The 10,790-nt window shown below is 32.3% G+C and overlaps 1 non-coding gene across 1 annotated transcript; it reads right to left on the bottom strand.

The window, feature by feature from the left end:
* Positions 1–495: 495 nt before the first annotated feature.
* Positions 496–598, bottom strand: LOC125112314 (U6 spliceosomal RNA). Its single transcript, XR_007131107.1, has one exon. It is a non-coding gene; the product is annotated as a U6 spliceosomal RNA (small nuclear RNA).
* Between the last annotated feature and the right edge of the window lie 10,192 nt (positions 599–10,790).

Raw genomic sequence — 10,790 nt, 5'->3', positions numbered from 1 at the left:
TAAGCAGTGTGTAACAAGTAACTTCAGTTTGGCTCATTGAGCCTGCACAAGTCCTAGCATGATTTCCATTAAGGAAAAATAAGGAGTTGGTTTTGTAGATGTCAGGTCATGCCCTAGTTTTCTTTCTGCTATTCTCTTAAGTTCTCCAGTGAGATATAAATCAACATGTTGAATTCCCACCAACTCTTGTGTTAGAGACACCCGGCAACACAAACAGTACTCTTTTTCCACCCAAGATACTGAGATTACTTCTTAAACTGAAAAAGGATTCACTCACTTCTCTGCTCAACCACAATCCACATTGGCCAAAAACCTGCCTCCAGGTCCATTTGACACGCTGGGGAATTTCAGTATAGCTTATTCAGTTGTTAGTTCTTAATAGCCTAACGAGTTTAATGGTTGCATATTTTTAATTGCCAACTATCTTCTAGACTTTTCTGAAAAGTCTAATTAGCTTTCTTATTGGTAATTCTGTAACATTTTTCTTCTTTTAAAAAAAAATTGGATTGCTTCATGAATTTGCATGTTACCCTTGCACAGGGGCCATGCTAATCTTCTCTGTATCATTCCAATTTTAGTATATGTGCTGCCAAAGCAAGTGCTCCTTCTGATTTTTGAACTTATGGGATTTAATGTTTTTATCCACCTGAGATGTTGAAGCAGTTGAAGGAAACACTGGGTGAGAAAAGGAATGTGAAACTGTAAAGCTATAATTAGTAGTAGCACTATTACATCTTTGACGTGCTTTAAGATAGAGATTAAAGGCATATATAAAGTAGATCCTCACAAATAAAAGTCCAATAATAATATTTTAATTATAGTGATTGCCTTATAACAATTAAACATTATGTATTATTTTGCCAATCTTTGTAATTTTTATTAGGATAAAGCTATACACATTTGTTAAATAGGTATTTTTACTTTTTCTTTCTCTCTCTTTTTCTCTCTTAGTCATTATATACATGCCTGGGTTTATGAAAGAGTAAGAATATGAAAGGAATGGGATAGAACATGATGGAAGATAACATAACAAAAAGAATGTATATGTATGTATGACTGGGTCACTTTCTGTACAGCAGAAATTGGCACAACATTTTAAGTCAACTATACTTGAATAAAAACTATAATTAAAAATGAATAATAAATAATATTAGTATGCCCAAATTAAATATATTAAATGTCTTAAAAATAAAAACGTTTGGAATTTCCTTTGCAAAAAAAAATTGTGAAGTTCTATATTGTACACCTGTAGCAAACAATATTGAACAGCAACTATATTTCAGTTAAAGATTTAAAAAAGAGTTTCTCAGAAACACTTCATAGATTTTCATTTACACTCCACCCTATTAGATATTTGTCATATACTGACATCTAATAGCAAAGGAGGGGAAGAACAACAATACATAGATGAGCTGACTACTCTCCAGGTCAAAAATGTGTTGTTAATGAGGAAGAATGTAGGAATGGGTATCGTGAGGTCACGGTTTCTGCCACACGTCCCCAAAATCACATGGTTACTGCTAATGCTCTGCAAAAATGTGAAGCATACTCAGGAAGTCTCAGAAATGAAGTGAAGAAAGTTAATGTATTCTCCATGGAGCTAACTTTCAGATACTATTTATTAGATATTACATATCAGTAGATGTTGTGGTAGAGAAGAAATTTGAATAAAATTGCCTCAGTATTTCCTATTAACTCATTTTCCATAAACCATCACAGAAAATTCAGGGTAACTTGTTTTGTTCATAATGAAATTCAGACTGCAAGAAATTTGTTTATCTTAAGTCTTAGAAGTTTTTACTTTTACTAAATATAGTTTTAAAGATATATTTAAAATATTATAAAAGGCTGAAAATTCTCTGTGGACACTAATAACTTTCAAGGAAAGAACTTTTATCACAAATATCAAAGAACATCTTTATAGCAAATGGGTTATGGTATATTCATATACTCTATATGATATATATGGTATATTCATATACTCAAATACTCATTTACCCTCTCTATATATGTATATGCATATAGAGAGACAAGGCAGACAGAGCATGAAACAGAATGAAGTGCACATACCTATATCAGGCAGTCAATGGTAAGTCTCCTTTATAGTTTAGGATATGTAGACACAGACTATTGTTACAATTTTTAAAATTTTTATTAGAGTATAGTTAACTTAAAATGTTGTATTAGTTTTAGGTGTACAGCAAAGTGAATTGGCTGTACATATACATAAACCCATTATTTTTTCCCATATAGCTTATTACAAACTATAGATTTCCTTGAACTATTCAATAGGTTCTTGTTAATCATCCTTTATACAGTAGTGTGTATATGTTATTCCCATCTTCCTAATTGTTCCCCACCCCAGTATTCCCTATCGTAACCATAAGATTGCTTTTGAATCTATGAGTTTGTATCTGTTTTATGAATAAATTATTTCATAGCATTTTTATTAGATCCCATGTATAGGTGATATCATATGATATTTGTCTTTCTCTGTTTGACTTACTTCAAACCCATAATCTCTAGACCCATCCATTTTGCTGCAGATGACATTAATTTGTTCTTTTTTATGGCTGGATAACATTCCATTGTATATATGTACTACATCTTCTTTATCCATTCCTCAGTTAATGGTCATTTAGGTTGCTTCCTTGTTTTGACTATTGTAAATAATGTTGCAGTGAACACTGGGGTGCATGTATCATTTTGAATGCTGTTTTTCTTGGATATATGCCCAGAAGTGGGATTTCTGGATCATATGGTAGTTTTATATTTAGTTTTTGAAGGAAGCTCCATACTGTTTTCCATAGTAGTTGTACCAGTTTACATCCCACCAACAGTAAGGAGGGCTCCCTTTTCTCAACATCCTCAATAAATAAACAAGCATTCATTGTTTGTAGGCTTTTTGATGATGCCCATTCTGACTAGTGTGAGGTGATAACTCATTGTAGTTTTGATTTGCATTTCTCTAATTCTTAGCAATGTTGAATATCTCTTCATGTGCTTTTTGGCCATCTGTGTTCTGTGGAGAAATATCTATTTAGATATTAAGCCCATTTTCTGACTGGGTTGTATTTTTTTTTTTTGATAGAAAGCTGCATGAGATACTTTTATATTTTGGAGATTAACCCCTTGTCAGTTTTTTCATTTGAAAATATTTTCTTTGATTCTGTGGGTTGTCCTTTCTTTTTTTAATGGTTTCTTTTGCTGTGCAAAAGCATACAATTTATTCAAGGTAAACATTAATTGGTTAGGCTGAGTGCTAAACATAAAATTAGGTATCTAATATACAGCACAAATGAACCTTTCCCCAGAAATAAAAACATGGACTTGGAAAATTTATCCAGTTTTTAAGTTGAAGAAACTTTGTGTGAATCTTGCTTCCCGCTCATTTTCTATTTATTTCCAGAGTGAAAACACACCATTTTTTCCTGTGACACACCATGAAGTTTACATGAAATACCCTCTAACCACAACCTTGAGCATTTTATTTTCTACCCAGGTGCTCAATCAATATTACTTAACTAACAACTGCTTAATACTTTCTTTGTCCTAAATAAAACTTCAAAATCTATAAATGTAATAAGAAAAAATTACTATAGATTTTAAATTCAATCCAGAGAAAGTCATTGATCGATTATTTATGGATACATTTATTAGGAAAAATGGCAGTGTAATCTTTGTATTTTCTTATTCAAGGCATACTCAGGAAAGGCCCAAGAATCTAGAGAAAAATCAGTTACTTAAAAATAAATGGACATCTTTGGAAAGCTTATGCTTTTATTAGAATCAAATTTTATTGATAAGAATCAGTACAATTAAAGACTCCAGAGGTGGAGTTTGTAAGCAAGTGAATCACTGGTTTCACTTGTTAAGGATAAAATACAGATATTTCATGAATAAGACAAAATTAAATGATGTCTATGAAGTATAATTAAAAATAATAAAAAGCTATATTGTGAGCAAGACAAGTAAAGGAGCACTAAATATAACAGAATCCCCAAATATAGTTACCATATTAAAGTTCAGCCTCTAAACAGTAATAAATCTAGTGTTTCTTCTCATAGATTACTACTACTAATAATTTAGTGTGTACAAAAATCAATCGAATGCTGTAAATAACCCTAAACTAATTGAGCAACTAGAGTCATCCCTCAGTATCTGAGTGGGATTTGTTTAAAGATACCAAAATCTGGGGATGCTTAAGCCCTTCATATAAAATGACATAGTATTTGCATTTATCTTTTACACATCCTCCCATATACTTTAAATTATCTCTAGAAATTTATGATTGCTCATAAAATATAAATGTTATGTAAATAGTTGGTAGTGTAACACAAATTCAAGATTGGCATTTTGGAAATTTCTGGAATTTTTCCCCAATATTTTTGATCCATAATTGGTTTAATCCATGTATATACAAGGCCAGCTACCTCTAACATTAAAAATGGTGATTTTAGATCAAGAGACCACCTCCACACCTGTATTTTGTGAATCCAGAAGCTCCAGTCAGGAATGTCTACCATCTTAACTGTTATTGCTGATATAACTGCTCTTGATACCCAGATTGTTGGAATTTAAACATTGACATGGTGCAAAAACGATTCTACTTCACACTTAACAATCTTTCTTACCAGTATAGGAAGATGACTCTTGTCTCATTTTTGTTTTCCCAAATCTACCACATTCACATAATTGATAGAAACGTGTAAATCCAGAAGCTTAGTGGTAAGAGTCTTAGAAATATAATTTAATGCCCAATCTCTCCAATTAGGAGAGTGGAATGAGAAAATTATCTACCAGAGATAAATGTGTAAAAATAATAGTAATTTAAAATCAACTAGATATTATCATCTAGTCACTTAACATTCTGATCTATACATCCCATTTTGTTCCTAAGTGTAATTTGTATTTACCAATATTTCTCAAAGTTATGAGGAGCAACTTAAAAATGATTTTGCTTTTTTTGTTCCAAACTTTGGGCAAAAAGTTATTTTTGTGACAGTTACATTTAGTAATAGAAACGTTGACCCTGAAAGTACATGGAAAATGATACAAACTTCACCATTTAGCAAAAAAGAATTAATTATGTACAGACACATAATTTTATTACTAAACTTTGTATGCAACTTTTTGTGTAAAATTGAACTCAACTAAGAATACTTTGGAAGAAAGAACTAAAAACAACTTTTTATAAAGCCCAGGAGTTGGAATAATATTTTTGGAAGGTAAAAAAATAAAATTAAACAGTAAGCAGTAGAAGAATAAAATATTCAAACCCATGGTTTAAAAATGTTGACAATGTCATTTCAAGGATTGATCTTCTAAACGTTTATTCTGTGAAGCCCATACCCACAAACCAATGTGATGCAAATCAAACTCCAGGTTTATTTAATAACAGTGAGGCAGGAAAGAAGTAACCATCTGAGCAAGTTCTATGTTTGTCCAACTGATGGTTCTATCATGATGAAAAGGTTCTACATGTTAACTAAGTTTCAGTTGATATAAATGTTGTTTATATAATAGCCTTAATCCCCTAAGAAAGAAAGACATGAAATAGGAAACCAATCATATCAATCATATGAAACAAACCTATTTTTTACAAGATTTTCTATATTTAAACTAAAACACCAACCATCCAAATGGAGTTTCTAAGAGAACTGCACTGAGAAAGAATTCATTTGGAAGATTCTTTAGAGCCTCTAGTGTTTGCCTCAATCTCAAGTTCAATTTGGAAATTCTGGAACTGAAATAGACATTCTTGAATCTCAGTTGAAATCTCTTATTGGATTAATGAGAAAAATTGGAAGAAATCCTTTAGCCATATGAAAGACACATAAACCACAGACAATGTTGCCAGGGAACTCTAAAAGCAAATAAAATAGATTATGTAGATAGAATTAGAATTTCATGAGGGCAAGTATTCATTTCTGGGGTCAGTCCAATTAAACTGAATATTTATAATATTTACATTCTGAAATTACCACTGAAATCAAATGTTCTATAAATAATATACTTTTACCTGAGGGGTTATGTCCTCAAATCTGGAAAATAATACAAAATGACCTTTCTAGCCATATAATTAACTTGTTTAAAATGTAAAAAAAAAAATTGAGATTATTTCTTTTGGAATAATTGTTTGCCTTTACAGTAACTATAAAGAGTTTATAGTAACTCTCTTATTCATTGTTTTAAATACAAAGTGTGCATCTGTGTCATTTTATACATTGGCCCCAGATGAGAAGAAAGAAGCATAAGTTGGTCAGGGCCATCAAGAAGACATTAGTGTTTTAACAGAGTTGAAAGTCTATTCAAGAAAACATTTGCTCAAAAGTTTAGGAAAAAGGGTCTTAAAGTGAAATGAGAGGACAAATCACAAAGTACAACACTCTTAGAGGATTTTTTTATTAAGTTTTCTTGGCATGAGGGAACAGAAGCTGTTTTTATATTTATCACTGTTATTTTAAACCACTAGTAAATTGAGCTTAGCAATAGAAATATATTAATGGAATTAAGAGTGAATGGATGAAGTGGAGGGAAGAAGTTACACTAGTTTTTATTTTGGAAATAGTCAAATGAGTATCCGAGCTTAGGCAATGTAATATGTATGACTCCACATTATTTTTACCAAAGCTTGTGTAGGTCATAAAATCATCCTAAAGGGATACACAAGTATCTTAAAGACTAGAAAGAGCAGATATAAAGAGAACCCCAAAATTTAATCATATATAATTTACATACAACATTGTATAAGTTTAAGGTGTATAGTATAATGATTTGACATATACATGGTGAAATGATCATCATGATAAGTTTAGTGAACACCTATCATTTCATGTAGATACAAAATTAAATTAAAATTTTTTCTCATGGTGAGACCTCAGAATTTACTCTCAACTTTTATATGACATTCAACAGTATAAATTATATTTCTCATGTTGTACATTACATCTCTGGTACTTACAACTTTTTCGACTGCCTTCGTCTAATTCCTCCTCTGTTACCCTCTGCCTCTGATAACCACAAACCTGGTCTCTTTTTCTATAAGTTTGTTTATTTTGAAGTATAATTGACCTACAATACTACGTTAGTTCCTCTTGCACAAATCAGTGATTTGATATTTCTGTATGTTTCAAATTCATCACCACTGTAAGCCTAGTTACAATATGTCATCATCCAAAGATATTACAGAATTATTGACTATACTCCCCACACTGCATATTTTATATCCATGACTTGGTTTTTTGCAACTGGAAGTTTGTGCTTTTTAATTTCCCTCACTTATTTCTTTTCACCCCTCGCTGCCCTCTCCTCTGGCAACCACCTATTTGTTCCTTGTATTTATAACTGTTTGACAGAGTTCCTGTTGTGGCTTAGTGGTTAATGAACCCGACTAGTATCCATGAGGATGCGAGTTTGATCCCTGGCCTCGCTCAGTGGGTTCAGGATCCGGTGTTACCATGAGCTCTGGTGTAGGTCTCAGATGCAGCTCGGATCCTGCATTGCTTTGACTGTACCATAGGCTGGCAGCTATGGTTCCGATTGCACCCCTGGCCTGGGAACCTCCATATGCCATGGGTGCAGCTCTAAAAAGACAAAAGATAAAATATAAAAAAATGTATATATAACTGTTTCTGTTTTTGTTAGGATTGTTCTTTTGCTTTTTAGATTCCATGTGTAAGTGAAATCATACAGCATCTCTCTTTCTCTGTTTGACTTATTTTACTTAGCATAATAACCTCTAGGTCCCTCTGTGTTATTGTAAATGGCAAGATTTAATTTATTTAATTTATTTTTTTAGGCTACAGTTGATTTACAGTGTTGAGTCACATTCTTCTGTGTTACATACTGACCCAGTCATATATGTGTTCTTTCTTTTTCTCATATTATCTTCCATTATGGTATATACATGCACATGTACACGCACACATACACACACCACATCTTATCCATTTGTTTATTGATGGGCACTTAGGTTGCTTCCACATCTTGGCTATTGTAATAATGATTTTATTAACTCATAGAGATACATATATCGTTTCTAACTAGTACTTTCATGTTTTTCAAATAAATACATAGGCGTGAAATTCCTGGATCATATAATAGTTTTATTTTTTGATTTTTTGAGCAAGTTCTGTATTGTTTTCCACAGTGGCTACACCAATTTACAGTCCTCCCAGCACTGCACAAGGATTCTCCTTTCTACACTTCCTCACCAATTCTTGTTATTTGCTCTTTTTTGAATATAACCATTCTGACAGGTTTGAGGTGATATCTCATTGTGTTTTGATTTTCATTTATTTTCCTGGTGATTAGTGATGTTGATTACTATCTCATGTTGAGCCTGTTGTCCATCTGTCATCTTTTGAAAAATGCCTATTCAGTTCCCTGCCCATTTCTAATCAGGTTGTTTATTTTGTCTGATGTTGAATCATATGAGTTTTATTTTGTATATTTTGGACATTAACCCCTTATTGGATGTATCATTTGCAAATATCTTCTTTCATCCAGTGGGGAGTCTTCTTGTTTTATTGGTAGTTTCCTTTGCTTTGTTGTTTGGTGTAGCCCCCTTTGTTGCTTTTTTTTCCCTTGCCTTGAGAAGACATATCCAAAAAAATATTGCTGAGTGATTTTAAAGAGCTTACTGCCTATGTTCTTTTCTAGGAGTTTTGTGATTTCATGTCCTACTTTTAAATCTATAATCCACTTTGACCTTATCTTTGTGCATAATATGAGAGAGTAGGCCAGTTTCATTCTTTTGCATGGAACTGTTCAGTTTTCCAACAATATTTAGTCATATTTTAACTTCTTTGTTTTCACTAGTGATAAATCTATACTTCTGATTTGATAGAAATAGCACTAGACTAGGAATCATAATAAAACCTACTTATTTTTCCGCTAATTAACTCTGACACCTTCAGCCTGTTTTTCAGCCTGTCTGGAATGTGTGTATCTAATGAAATGGGAGTAGATAATCTCGACATCTCTTGGAGAATTTAGAGCATTACCTTACATCATGTGGGTGGTTGAAATGGTGAAAACAGGCGTGGGGGGGGGGCAAGACTGGGTGCAATGGAAGTTGGGTTGGAAAAGGTTAGATAAAGGACCTGAAATTGGGATTGGGATCAGTATAAAGGAGGGTTGCAGTTATACAAATGTGAGGATTACCAATAATTTAAGATGGTAGGTAGCAAAGACATAGTTAAGAAGTAGAAATGAAAAGTCTGTAAGAATGAATGTCTGATTTCCATCCAAAAGGCTATATTGGAAATTCATATCCTGGAGTATTTTCAAAGGGCCAGGTATGTGATGTTAGTCTAGCATATTAGGGTGTGTTTCTGGAACCATCTAATCTGAAAATATTATGTCAAATTTTTCTGGTCGGAAGAGAGATGGGATTTAGTGTTAGGATGCTTTGTAATCCTACAAGCCTAAGAAACTTTTTGCTTTTTCTAAATCTGATAAAATAGCCCCACTAACAGGGTCCATAAACATCTATATGGGCACAGAAATTTATCTTAGTTTAAATTGAAATAACCTACAATTATCAAAGACTTCTGTTTATTGTAAAAGCTCAGATGATTATTATATGAGCTTTTTACTATATATAGATAAAATATTCATACTAATCTTATAATGAAAAAATAAATACTAAATCATTTTTTTAAAGAAGCACATTATAGAAACATGCCCTTTTTAAAGAATCATATTACAAATGAACTTCTTATGGACCATTAACATGGCACTTTCTCAGTGACTTGGATCAGCCTGTAATAGATGATAATTTTTCCTGCACTATCTGCCTCTTAGGGATCTGGAGATGCACACACTGATGCAACATTAATAATGAAAAGTATCTTAAGTTTCCTTTACTAAGGTGGACTATGCTCTTGGTTTGATTACAAAATTCCAGTGAACCTCTCATTATGGTTTATATTACTGACAATCTTTTAAAATGTGAGTATTCTAATTTTCTTATGCATTTAACTTGTCAAAGAATTTCCTATAATGAAGAGGCTTGAGCCAAGAAGTCACATTCTTGCCCCATGCCTCATTTTACAGGTTCTCCCATTCAATTGGCTCAGAGAAAGCACAGGGTATTTGTTTTCCCTAAGAAACAAGACAGAGATCTACAGAATGCAACGGCTTCACACTTATAAGTATTACATTTATTTTATATATTGTAATATATAAACTTGCCAAAGAAAATAAAACTTTAATTAAATGTCAATGCAATTTTAGTTAAGTTTAATAACACTTGGGAAAAAACTTGAGAGAAGATGATTTTAAGTTAATATATATTTTTTTGTATTCAAATCAAAGAAAAAAGCCCCTGTTGATTTCCTTATTCCTATTTCATAATTATTATGGTTCACTGAAAATTTTTAAGTAACAATAAATTGATGTGCTAGAAAGAATGAGAATGTCCCGAATTTTCTAAGACTTGATGTTTCCAGACCTTCAAATAGCATTTTCTCTCTTGAAAGCCTAGAATTTTCTTTCATGAAGAGGTGTGTGTATATGGCATTGACAATTTGATTTGCTGAGCTTTATTTAAATCTACTAACAGTCAGTGCACTGACTAAGGTCAGTTTTTGTTCACGGGTAATGAGTCAGGTTTAAACCAAATTTAAGTTAGTTAGCTAGTCCAATCAAACTAATTTTATTCAAACACTGTTTATCTGAATTACTTAATAAAACTGTTCTTTCAGAACCACAAAACTTTGTTAAAAAAGAAAGTGGGGAGTTCTCGTAGTGGTGAAGTGGAAACGAACCCGACTAGCATCCAT

This window comes from Phacochoerus africanus, chromosome 11, assembly GCF_016906955.1.
Source record: "Phacochoerus africanus isolate WHEZ1 chromosome 11, ROS_Pafr_v1, whole genome shotgun sequence".
In the NCBI taxonomy this organism is placed as follows: Eukaryota; Metazoa; Chordata; class Mammalia; order Artiodactyla; family Suidae; genus Phacochoerus; species Phacochoerus africanus.
This window is presented reverse-complemented; position numbering and strand designations above follow the sequence as displayed.